The following is a 13,389-nucleotide window of genomic DNA, read 5'->3' on the forward strand; positions in this document are numbered from 1 at the left end:
AACCCGCGCCCTCTCACGTACGCTCCCCCTAAAGCGTTGTCGTACCTCACCTGGACCCTAAACCGTCCCCGTCCCCTAACCCTAACCCTAGCCCGAACCCTAACCCTAAACCTTCCCCGAAGCCTGACCCTCACCCGTCCCCTAATCCTAACCCGTACGCTGACACTAACCCGCGCCCTCACACGTACGCTCCCCTTAAAGCGTTGTCATACCCTCACCTGGACCATAAACCGTCCCCGTCCCCTAACCCTAACCCTAGCTCGAAACCTAACCCTAACACTTCCACGAAGCCTGACCCTCACCCGTCCCCTAATCCTAACCCGTACGCTGACACTAACCCGCGCCCTCACACGTACGCTCCCCCTAAAGCGTTGTCGTACCCTCACCTGGACCCTAAACCGTCCCCGTCCCCTAACCCTAACCCTAGCCCGAACCCTAACCCTAACCCTTCCCCGAAGCCTGACCCTCACCCGTCCCCTAATCCTAACCCGTTCGCTGACACTAACCCGCGCCCTCACACGTACGCTCCCCATAAAGCGTTGTCGTACCCTCACCTGGACCCTAAACCGTCCACGTCCCCTAACCCTAACCCTAGCCCAAACCCTAACCCTAACCCTTCCCCGAAGCCTGACCCTCACCCGTCCCGTATTCCTAACCCGTACGCTGTCACTAACCCGCGCCCTCACACGTACGCTCCCCCTAAAGCGTTGTCGTACCCTCACCTGGACCCTAAACCGTCCCCGTTCCGTAACCCTAGCCCGAAACCTAACCCTAACACTTCCCCGAAGCCTGACCCTCACCCGTCCCCTAATCCTAACCCGTACGCTGACACTAACCCGTGCCCTCACACGTACGCTCCCCCTAAAGCGTTGTCGTACCCTCACCTGGACCCTAAACTGTCCCCGTCCCCTAACCCTAACCCTAGCCCGAACCCTAACCCTAACCCTTCCCCGAAGCCTGACCCTCACCCGTCCCCTAATCCTAACTCGTACGCTGACACTAACCCGCGCCCTCACACGTATGCTCCGCCTGAAGCGTTGTCGTACCCTCACCTGGACCCTAAACCGTCCCCGTCCCCTAATCCTAACCCTAGCCCGAACCCTAACCCTAACCCTTCCCCGAAGCCTGACCCTCCCCCGTCCCCTAATCCTAACCCGTACGCTGACACTAACCCGCGCCCTCACACGTACGCTCCCCCTAAAGCGTTGTCGTACCCTCACCTGGACCCTAAACCGTCCCCGTCCCCTAACCCTAACCCTAGCCCGAAACCTAACCCTAACCCTTCCCCGAAGCCTGACCCTCACCCGTCCCCTAATCCTAACCCGTACGCTGACACTAACCCGCGCCCTCACACGTACGCTCCCCCTAAAGCGTTGTCGTACCCTCACCTGGACCCTAAACCGTCCCCGTCCCCTAACCCGAACCCTAGCCCGAACCCTAACCCTAACCCTTCCCCGAAGCCTGACTCTCACCCGTCCCCTAATCCTAACGCGTACGCTGACACTAACCCGCACCCTCACACGTACGCTCCCCCTAAAGCGTTGTCGAACCCTCACCTGGACCCTAAACCGTCCCCGTCTCCTAACCCTAACCCTAGCCCGAAACCTAACCCTAACCCTTCCCCAAAGCCTGACCCTCACACGTCCCCTAATCCTAACCCGTACGCTGACACTAACCCGCGCCCTCACACGTACGCTCCCCCTAAAGCGTTGTCGTACCCTCACCTGGACCCTAAACCGTCCCCGTCCCCTAACCCTAACCCTAGCCCGAACCCTAACCCTAACCCTTCCCCGAAGCCTGACCCTCACCCGTCCCCTAATCCTAACCCGTACGCTGACACTAACCCGCGCCCTCACACGTACGCTCCGCCTAAAGCGTTGTCGTACCCTCACCTGGATCCTAAACCGTCCCCGTCCCCTAACCCTAACCCTAGCCCGAACCCTAACCCTAACCCTTCCCCGAAGCCTGACCCTCACCCGTCCCCTAATCCTAACCCGTACGCTGACACTAACCCGCGCCCTCTCACGTACGCTCCCCCTAAAGCGTTGTCGTACCTCACCTGGACCCTAAACCGTCCCCGTCCCCTAACCCTAACCCTAGCCCGAACCCTAACCCTAACACTTCCCCGAAGCCTGACCCTCACCCGTCCCCTAATCCTAACCCGTACGCTGACACTAACCCGCACCCTCACACGTACGCTCCCCCTAAAGCGTGGTCGTACCCTCACCTGGACCCTAAGCCGTCCCCGTCCCCAAACCCTAACCCTAGCCCTAACCCTAACCCTTCCCCGAAGCCTGACCCTCACCCGTCCCCTAATCCTAATCCGTACGCTGACACTAACCCGCGCCCTCACACGTACGCTCCCCCTAAAGCGTTGTCGTACCCTCACCTGGACCCTAAACCGTCCCCGTCCCCTAACCCGAACCCTAGCCCGAACCCTAACCCTAACCCTTCCCCGAAGCCTGACCCTCACCCATCCCCTAATCCTAATGCGTACGCTGACACTAACCCGCGCCCTCACACGCACGCTCCCCCTAAAGCGTTGTCGTACCCTCACCTGGACCCTAAACCGTCCCCGTCCCCTAACCCTAACCGTATCCCGAACCCTAACCCTAACCCTTCCCCGAAGCCTGACCCTCACCCGTCCTCTAATCCTAACCCATACGCTGACACTAACCCGCGCCCTCACACGTACGCTCCCCCTAAAGCGTTGTCGTACCCTCACCTGGACCCTAAACCGTCCCCGTCCCCTAACCCTAACCCTAGCCCGAACCCTAACCCTAACCCTTCCCCGAAGCCTGACCCTCACCCGTCCCCTAATCCTAACCCGTACGCTGACACTAACCCGCGCCCTCACACGTACGCTCCCCCGAAAGCATTTTCGTACCATCACCTGGAACCTAAAGTGTCCCCGTCCCCTAACCCTAACCCTCTCCCGAACCCTAACCCTAACCCTTCCCCGAAGCCTGACCCTCACTCTCCCCTAATCCTAACCCGTACGCTATCGCTAACCCGCACCCTCACACGTACGCTCCCCCTAAAGCGTTGTCGTACCCTCACCTGGACCCTAAACCGTCCCCATCCCCTAACCCTAACCCTAACCCTAACCCCAAAAGCGTACCCTAACCCTAACTCGTACCCTAACCCTAACCCGTACCCTAACCCGTACACTTACTCTGACCTGTAGCCATACCCTGAACTGTACCCGAAACCTGACCCTAACCCATACCCTAATCCGTCCGCTAATCCTCCACCGGACCCTAACACTAACCCGTACCCTAACTCGTACCCTAACCCTAACCCTTTGCCATACCCTAGCCTGTACCCTAAACCGTACCCGTTCCCTAACCCTAACCCTAATCCTCACGCTAACCTGTATCCTAATCCTAACCTGTACACTAACACTAACCTGTACCCTAAATCGTACCCTAACCCTAACCCGTACCCATACCCTAAACTGTACCCTAACCGTAACCTGTACCCTAATCCTAACCAATACCCTAACCCGTACCATAACCCTAACCCGTACCCTAACCCTAACCCTAAACCGTACCCTAACCCGTACCCTAACCCATACCCTAACCCTAAACCGTAGTCATTCCCTAAACTTTACCCTAACCTGTACCCTAACCCTAACCCCTACCCTTACCCATACCCTAACCCTAACACGTAGCCATACCCTAACCTGTACCCTAACCCGTACCCTAACCCTAACCCGTACCATAAACCTAAACATAACCTGTACCCTAATTCTAACTCGTACCCTCGCACTAACCTATACCCTAATCCGTGTCCTAAGCCTAACCTGTAGCCGTACCCGAACCAGTACCCTAAACTCTACCCTAACCCCAACCCTAACCCTATCATTAACCCGTACCCTAATCCTAACCCCTGCCTAACACTAACCCGTACCCTAACCTTAAACCATAACCATACCCTAAACTATACCCTAACCCTAAACCATACCCTAAGCCGTACCCTAACACTAACCCATACCCTAACCCTTACCCGTAGCCGTATCCTAACCTGTACCCTAACCCGTACCCTAACCCTAACCCATACCCTAAACCTAACCCTAACCTGTACCCTAATTCTAACCTGTACCCTAACCCTAACCTGTACCCTAACCCATACCCTAAACCCTTATCCTCACCCCTAACTTAATTTTGATTTTTATATTTTAAAATGTATTTTTCTGTTGTTAAAACAACTTAGCAGAACAACAAAATAAATCAGAAAGTAACCTGAGTGTCCCTCAAAAAGTTAAGTCTGAAATACTTGGTACTTCTGTTCTACGGACTGTTATGTAGCCTATAAAATGTGTGAGAGCTAAATCTGTTTTTCTACAGTGAGAAACATGATGTTCCACATGTAAGGAGCACCTGCATAAAATGAGAAAGCTACACATTATGTTGGTCGTTTCAGGGAGTTGGAAAGGAGGGCAAGTGGTAAAATATTATCTTTCACTTTAATCTTTTTAAATTTCACTTGTTACAAAGCATTGAATTATAATTGTACTTTTAAAAAGTAACAATGGAAATTTAAAAGAAAAAATATATATTGTTTTTAATTACATTTCATAGAATTATTATCCCTGAATCATAATTCTGTTAGTACACCAGTATAGAGATTATTTCTTAATATTTAGGTGAGAACCATTTCCTTCCGTTTTTGAGAATAATTCTGTAAACTCATTTCCAGGAATGGCACTCTTCCCCAAATCAAAGGTTTAACAAGGGAGATGCAAGCAGAATAATCATGAACACACAAAGCAATACAACAGGAACAAACAATTCCTAACTTCCAATAACAGCTCAATTTAGAAGAGGGTTTATATCTTCAGAACAAAAGCATTCCTCCTTGACTTTCTAACCAGTCAAAATCTGTGTATTCCACAGAAAACTGTGATGTTATTCCCATAAAACTACCCTTTACTGCTTCTGCCTCCATTAAATTTCCTAGGCACTAGTGTTTTAATGTACAGGTTAAAAACAAAATCCTAATGTGATTTATTTATAATGCGTGTGTTCTTTGTCTTATCCTAGTGTCTAAAGTCTTCTCCATGGCTGGACCCCAAATAATATTCCTTTACGTGCTAAGTGACATCTGGAGAGTGGGAGAGGTTTAATAAATACCTTAACCCTAAAGCATACCCTAACCCGTACCCTAACCCTAATCCTAACCCGTACCCCAACCCATACCCTATTCGGTACCCTATCCCGTACCCTAAACCCTAACCCTAACCCTAACCCCTAACCCCTAACCCCCAACCCTAACCCTAACGCTAAACTCTAACCCTAACCCTTACCCCCTAACCCCAGCCCCGACCCCCGACCCCCGACCCCTGACCCCTGACCCTGACCCTCACCCTCGCCTGTAAAAACAAGGTCATATGACTATAATTCATTCCAGGAACACAACCATATTGAGGGAGAAAGGAAATAGCTACTCTAAGCTCTGGATGATAGACCAAAAACCATATTTAAAGAAAACTACGTCATTGCTGTTTTCTACTCCAACAGACGGGTATAATGAAGCAAGGAATCCCCCTGGCCCTCCAGGATCTGCCTGGGGACCTAATCTGGGAAATTCTTATACATCAAGAGATGGCTCTGAGCTGAATTTCTGCAAAACAAGACTATCCCGTGCAAAGAACAACCCAGTAGAGCTTTGTATCCCATCAGCTACAGGAAGAGAATGGCTGCAGGCTACTGAAAGCCAGCAGCATTTACAACTTAACTCCCATGGCCTCTGCAGTGGTACGTCTGAGTTTTCTGTTTGCTTCCCTTTTCTGACTCTCTTCTCAATAAATGCACATTTCTTAATATAATGTCATAGTGGAAGCAAAACAGACCTTCAATTTTTAGATCTCAATTTATAAAACACTTAGAGTTTCTAGGGGTTTTGCTTTTAAATTCAAGTACCACATAATTTGAAAATTGTACAAGTTCTAATTATTCAGTTCCAATACACCAAACACTGGAGAGGTCCCTCTCAGCAGGAGCGCCACCGATTCCACAATGAAAGGGTAACAAGGCGCCCTCCTCCCTTCTCTTCTGCCAGAGTGACCACTATGTGTTTAAATCCACGCCCCCTGGCAAGTTTCTAAGGTGAAATTCTGACACCCTTCCCTTTCCCATCCCAGCAGGTGGCCAAGGGCCGGCTGGGGCTGGAGAAGTGCAGTAACCAAGGCTGGGCCAGCTGGCCAGAGTGGGGGTTGGCGGGGCGGGGGGGCGGGGGGTCCCAGCACGTGAAATCACCATGCAGGATAAATCCCTTGGGCTTCCCATGGGCCAAGGGCGAGTCTCTCAAGGCACCGGCCCCTCTCAGGTTCTGCTTGCAGAGACATCGCGGGGGAGGGGCACTTGGCTGCTTAGGAAAACCGCGCACGAGTGAGCTTTACACCTGCAGATGTTCTGTAAAACGGGAGTGAGTAGGCTCGGGCTCGTCCTCAAAGCCTTTACTCCAAAGGCGAGCCCTTCCTGCTGCCGCCAGGTTAGGTAGCTCCGCGACTGTACCAAACAGCTCTGGTGTAATTCGTCGTTCCTTCCTCCACCCACTCCACCGAGCCGCTGTCCCCTTACCTGCGGTCCGCGGCCCTCCGCTCCGCGCTCGGATGCCGCTGGGGTGCCAGGGACCCACGGGACGGGTCGTTCCCAGTCGCCGCGCGCTGGCTCCTTAGACCCCCGCCGGCTCGCGCGGCGCCGACGGCGAGGAGCCCCGAGGACGCCCCGCGCCAGGTGCGCTCTGGCCGGGACGCCCGCTTCCGGGAGAGGCGCGCAGACCGCCGCAGCCAATGCCGAACAAAACCCGCCCCGGCAGCGCCGCGTCCGCGCGGCACAGCACGATCTCGGCGCTCTGGGCACGGGCGCCGCGGGCCGAGCGTCTCCTCTCCTGAGAGGCCGCTACGGAGGCCCCGGCGCGTGGGCCCCTGCGGCGCGGAAGACCGCTCCAGGCCGGACTCACCGACACCAAAACCGCCAGGAGGAGCGCTTGGCGGGACTCGGCAAACAACCCAATGTTTTAAATGGAAAAAGGACTTGAAAAGACCCTTCTCCAAATAAGACATACAAATGGTCAACAAGCACATGAAGAGACGTTAATCATCATGAGCCGTGATGAAATGCAAGTTAACACCACAGCGCCATACACCCCTCCACACACTAGAAGGCCTACAATCAAGAAAGCTAAAAATAACAGATGTTGGCAAAAATTTAGAGAAACTGATACAGAATTTCCCACAGGGAAAATGAATGAGTTCTGGAGGAGGATGCTGAGAATATTTGTACAACAACGTGAATGTAGTTAATGCCATGGACTGCATGCTCAAAACGATTTAAATGGCAAATGTTATGTTATGTGGGGGTGGGTGGGTAACATAATTTAGCCCCTGCTTTATACCAGACCCCAGAGTCAAAGCTTCTCATCCATTTTCTCGCTTTTACTTAACCTCCTAGGATCTTCACACTCCCATTTAACAGACGAAGCTGAGCCTGAGAGGTTAAACTAAGTGACTTGCCCAAGGCTCACTCGGCCAAGTCTACACTGTTCAATGTTACTGTATTTACTGAGCACCTACTAGAGCACCTACTGAGCAATACCTCCAGCACCTGCTAGAGACATTGTGGGAGGACCAGGGTGAACAGGGGCTGAAAGCAGATTACAAAACATGGGTAGATCCTGGGGCCCTGGTCTCAGACACTGAAGTTTCTTGGAGTGGAGGGGATGGCCTGTGTCACACTTGTGGAGCCTTTTATTCCACCCCACCGCACCCCCAGAGGAGGGAAGCAGCTGGCCTGATACTGAATATTAGCTCAGCTGGGGAGGAGTCCTGGGGCTCTGGAGAAGGCATCTCCTGCCCCACTCCCCACATTGCCCCCTAGAGTCCAGTACGTGGGCACAAGCATCCCTGTGGCGGGGCAGGAGGCACATCTCATGGCACCCCTCTCCTCCCGCCCTGCAGTGGTGACACTGAACCCATACACGCGCCAGAAGGACGACGAACTCTCCTTCTCTGAGGGCACCATTATCTGCATCACCCGCCGCTACTCCGATGGCTGGTGTGAAGGCATCGACTCAGAGGGGTCTGGATTCCTCCCCGGGAACTATGTGCAGGCCAGCTGCTGACGCCTGGGATCTCTGGGATGCTGACCCAGGCACCGCCTTCAGTGAGCCTCTTGAGTCCCACTCCAAAGCCTGCTCCAGTCAAGACTGGACCAGTCCTGCACGCCTCCTGGGCTGTGAGCTGTGTCTGTTCCTTCCCCCCAGTGCAGTGGGAAGGGGTCCTGGTAAAGACAGAGGAGGCACCCAGAGGCCTGCTGGAGACAGGAAAGAACTGGAAGCCAGGGAGTTTGGTGCCCTTATCCACAGGGGACCCTTACGCCATGAAGACAGGGTCTCCAGCTGCAAGTGCCGACTTTGAATACAATCCTGACGACCTCCTGATGATTGCCCTGCAGGGCTAGCGGCCGAGGGGCTGAAAGGCAGCCCACTTGCACGGCTCCTGCTAATTGAGCCTCCTCTGCCTGCCCTAAGCAGCAGAATCTCCCATCTCCTCGGTGCTCACGGAGCCTCCACACTAGACCCCTGTGCCCCTCCGCTCTCCCATGTCCTCGGTGCTCACGGGGCCCTCCACACTAGACCCCTGTGCCCCTCCACTCTCCCATGTCCTCGGTGCTCACTGAGCCCCCTCCACACTAGACCCCTGTGCCCCTCCACTCTCCCATCTCCTCGGTGCTCACGGAGCCTCCACACTAGACCCCTGTGCCCCTCCGCTCTCCCATGTCCTCGGTGCTCACGGGGCCCTCCACACTAGACCCCTGTGCCCCTCCACTCTCCCATGTCCTCGGTGCTCACTGAGCCCCCTCCACACTAGACCCCTGTGCCCCTCCACTCTCCCATCTCCTCGGTGCTCACGGAGCCTCCACACTAGACCCCTGTGCCCCTCTGCAGAGGTGGGCTGCACCCTGCTCTTCTGCCTGCTGCCTGCTTTGTTGTGTATTCAGGCTTGGTTCCCCAAGCTGGGCACTCCTCCAAGAGTGGGGACCAGCTCCCTCACTTAAGTGGGGCTCTCTGAGAGCAGAGATCACCTCGCCCTCGTCCCTCAGACTGCAGCGTGAGAGATCTCGCTCACCTCTGCCCCTTCACCTCCTTTACAGCTCTGAAACACCAAAAGACGGAGGTGGGCCTTGGGTTTCCACTGGCTCTGCTTTAGAGCATCATGGCTTTCTGTTCCATACGGGAGGAGGGGGACTCAGAGGGCCCCGTCAGTGGGGCGACTTTGGTTAAGTCCCTGGTTTCTTGCTGCACAGACGAGGCTGGGGTGCGAGGAGACACCGTCGGGCTCTGTGAGGTCCCTGGCTGGCCAGACCCGAGCCCCGGGACAGTGTGCTACCTCTTTCCACCAACGGGAGGGGACCGTTCCCTCCAGCTTTTTTTCCTGTGGGGATGCGACAGGGTGGGGGCGGGGAGGGAGGCAAGGAGTGTAGTGTAGGGTCACAGTAGGTAAAGCGAGATCTAGGCCTGGGACCGTCGGCAGGGAGCGCCACCTCTCTCCGCAGGGAGTCCGGTGCGGGGGAGGTCGCGGGGGGGCATTTCGGGGCCTGGGTCCCCTGGACAGAAGACTGGAGGAGGGAGGCCATGCATCCCAAGGCAACAGTTACCCGCGACGCGGCGGGACATGTTCCTTCTCTACCCTGACAGGGAACCCCGTCCTCCCAGCTGGGAGGACAAGGTTTTTGGAAACACTGCTGCCTGCTCAGTTATGCGCGCCACCCTGGTGCGGCCCGACTCCGGAATTCGCTTGCAGTGGAACTGGCGGAGGCAGCCGAGCTGGGTTAACTGCACAGATGGGGTCAGCTCCCAACTCCCTCCTCCAGTCCCCAAATGGACCACCCTGGGATTCCGAGAAATCCCGGAGGGATATACCAAAACGAAAGGGAAAAGGAGTAATAAAACTAGCTTTCTCTTTCCCGACCCCCACCGCCCCACCCTCTCCCCGCCCGGGTGCCCTCTGCAGGTCACGTCCTCAGCACCTGTTGCAGGTGTAGGCGCACTTCGGTGGAGGTTTCCCAGGGCACCACCCTGGCGCGGAAGCAGCTGGGCTCGGTCTTCTGCGCCTCCTGCATAAGGTGGTGCATGGGGTAGCGGCGGCGCGGGAAGGCCACGTCGCCGCCTGCCAGCAGCCCCATGGGGCAGAAGTCGTTGGCGCCGTCGTTCACGTAGTAAAGGCGCTCGAAGTGCACGCCGTCGTGTGCCCGCTCGCGCAGGTAGTCGCTGAGCACCTTGTGCTTGCGCATGTTGGCGGGGCAGCGAGCGCAGCTGTGCGCGTGCAACGGCCGCAGCGCCAGCAGCCCCCAAGGGTCGGGCCCCGACGGGTTGCTGAAGATGCGGCGGAACAGGCCGTGGTGGCCGGCGGCGCGCAGCACACTCTCCATGCCAAAGGTGTTGGCCTCTGAGATTAGAATAACCTCAAAGCAGGCGCCCTGCTTGGCCACAAACTGCAGCAGCTCGCCCATGCCGGGCGACAGGGGGATGGCCTCGTAGATGGCGCGCAGGTCCCGCGGCCGCACGCCCTACTCGCCCAGGTACTGGAAGACGCGCTGCATGTATTCCTGCAGAAGCCCTCGCGCTAGGTAGCACGCAGGCTCTCAGGCAGCCGCTTGCCCGCCGCGGCGCGCGCACGACGCAGCCGTCACTGTTTTCGTCCACGATAGTCTCGTCAAAGTTGAAGGTCAGGAGGAAGAGCGGCGCGCCCGGCGCAGCCATCCCGCTGTCCTCTACCAGCTTTGTCCTGAGCGATCTAATCCTTTTGTGGTCACCAAAAATAGTCCCTCAGAGGAAAGGGGGACAGGACCTCTGAGCTTCTCCTGTAGGGTGGGGAGCGGCGGCTGCAGAGGTCTGTCCTGGCTGAATTTGGAGTGTAAAGAGTGGGAGAGCGCCTAGCTGAGGTATTTGGGCGCAGGATGGAGCAAGGGGTGCTTACGGGGATTGGAAGGGACGCCGTGTCTTATCCATCCCCGGATTTCTGGGCTCCGGCTCTCACGAGTCCCTCCAGTCCAGAGGGTCCGTGAATGATGTGCATCTGGGCCGTTCCCTCCACTTGCCCCCCACCCCATGTTACGTATTTTTAACCACAATAAAAAAAATGAATGAAGCACTGATAATACATGTCACAACGTGGATAAACATTGAAAACATTCTAAGTCAAAGAGGTCATACTGAAAAGGCCACTCATATCACAATCATCTTGTGTGCTTTAAATCCATAGCAGTTTTGAAAATGAGGGGATGGGACTTCCCTGGTGGTCCAGTGGTTAAGACTCTGCGCTCCCAATGTAGGGGGCACAGGTTTGATCCTTGGCAGGGGAACTAAAATCCCGCTTGCACAGCATGGCCAAAAAATAAAATAAAATAAACGTCATTGGCCTGGTTTTGGGTCATAGCATCGCCCTTGAACCCATCAGAGCACCCATAAGGTGTACCATGGGATTGGCTAGATGTGGATCATACGCCCATCTTCAAGGTGGGTGGAACGTAGCATCGGCCCTCTGGAACTGTTTGGACTGGAAACAGGTAAGAAGTGCCCAGAGGAAAGCTGAGGTTCTGGACTTTGGCATGAGAACAGATGCTGGCTTGGGGAAAGCGGCAGATTCAATTGCCCAGCAGCATGGTCAGCTCAGTAATTGGCCACAGAGGCTTGACGGGGACCAGACTGGCCTGAGCTGGAGGACCACAGATGCCTGCCTGTGTGGTCAGAGGTCAAGGGCTGTCCTGAGACTTGATGTCTGTTGATGCCCACTCAGATGGGACAAAGGATGCCTGCAGTCCCAGGAGGGCCCCACCAGCCCTCAGGAGGCAGCACCCGGGGGCTGGTAGGTTGCTGCACCAAGTTCTGTATAAATTCATAACATGTCCATGCAGTGACCTCAGCCAGGCCTGTGCTGGACCGGGGCTGCCCAGGCCAAGTGGGGCCAGCACTACTCTTTCCAGTTCAGATGGGAGGAGGAAACCCTGTGGACTTCTGAGGCCCTAACAACCGCTGACTGAGGTTGAGTTGGATTTGAAACAGTCAGTGACTGGAGCAGACATTTCATTCTTCTGCTATCAGGTTCCAGGACGGGGGGTAGATAACCAGCGGTCCAGGTGAACCCCACTCTTGAGTGACCCAGGGCAAGTCCTGTCCATCCTAGAGGACTCAGAGGTGTGGGGTTAGGGGGGTCGTGGGCCAGTTATGCTTAACACTGACCCACTAACCCTAACGCCCAAATCTCTACTGTTAACTCCCTAACCCTAACCTCCTAATCTCTAAACCTAAACCCTAATACTCCTAGCCCCTAGCCCCTAGGTACTCGACCTTGACCTGTAGCCTCCTAACCCTTACCCTGACCCTGACTCAGACCATCTAACCTAACCCTCTAACCCTGACCGTCTAGCCTGCTCCCTTTAACTCTAATCCCTCCAAACCTGGCCTCAGCTGAGTGGCCCCATCCAGAGGTGAAGCAGGACCTGTCTTTGGGCCCCACGGCCTCCGCCCTCTCCTCCCCCCGGCAACCAGAAAGCCCTGGGCTGTTGGCCTCTCCTGGCAGAGGGGCAGCTGCTCGTGGTCTACCTGTGCCCACACCCCCCTCCTCAGGGGCCCTTGGCCTCTGGACTGTCTGACCTTCAGTCCACCTTCAAGAGCCCGGAGGCAAATCCGGGTGAGACGCCTGCTTCCTTGGCACAGGTGGGACCCAGTCCCCATCCTCACGGCCCGGCCAGAAAGCTCTGTGCGCACCGTCTATTGAGGCTGCCTCTCCCCAGCCAGCTGGAGGGGTCGGGAGTCAGATGGGGAACCGAAGTGTCCAGGAGGTTGGAGTGCGGAGACCGTCTCTGCAGAAGGGTCGTGGGAGGGTCTGGGTACTGGGGGGAGGGGTGGCCTTACACCTGTTCCCACCCTACACGAGCCTGATCCACCCCTCCGGGCCCCCCGAGACCCCTGCCCTCCCCCAGGCCCCGTGACGCCCCGCCTCGTGCTCCTGCCTGGGGTGCGCTCGCTCAGCTCCCGCGGGGGCGTGTCTGGCCCCACAGCACCTCGCCAGCACCCGAGGCAGCCGCGGGCTGAGCTCGCCTCCTCAGTCCTTGGGGAGGGGGCTTCCGTGGGTGGGGGGGACCCCAGGCAGCGGGTGAGGGGCACCAGGAGAGGAGGCCAGAGGCCAGAACCGACCCCCTACAGCCCTTGCTTGTGTCTTGCCGCCAGGGAGGAGTTGGGGGTGGACCAGACTCGAGCCGGGAGGCTGGACCTGGGAGGAGCTGGGCGGCCAAGCCCAGGGGTCCCTGGCTGACGGGGCCCCTGGGACCACGTGGGCAACCCCAGCCTGACAAACGCGTGGGCTGGACCCGGGGAGCCTGG

At 56.3% G+C, this 13,389-nt stretch overlaps 1 pseudogene across 1 annotated transcript; it reads right to left on the minus strand.

Annotated features, from left to right (window-relative positions):
* Positions 1 to 10,019: 10,019 nt before the first annotated feature.
* On the minus strand, positions 10,020 to 10,767 carry LOC309817684 (phosphoethanolamine/phosphocholine phosphatase-like; annotated as a pseudogene). Its single transcript has one exon. The product of its transcript is annotated as a phosphoethanolamine/phosphocholine phosphatase-like (transcript).
* Positions 10,768 to 13,389: the final 2,622 nt, after the last annotated feature.

This window comes from Grampus griseus (assembly GCF_964374135.1).
Source record: "Grampus griseus genome assembly, chromosome: Y".
NCBI classification, from domain to species: domain Eukaryota; kingdom Metazoa; phylum Chordata; class Mammalia; order Artiodactyla; family Delphinidae; genus Grampus; species Grampus griseus.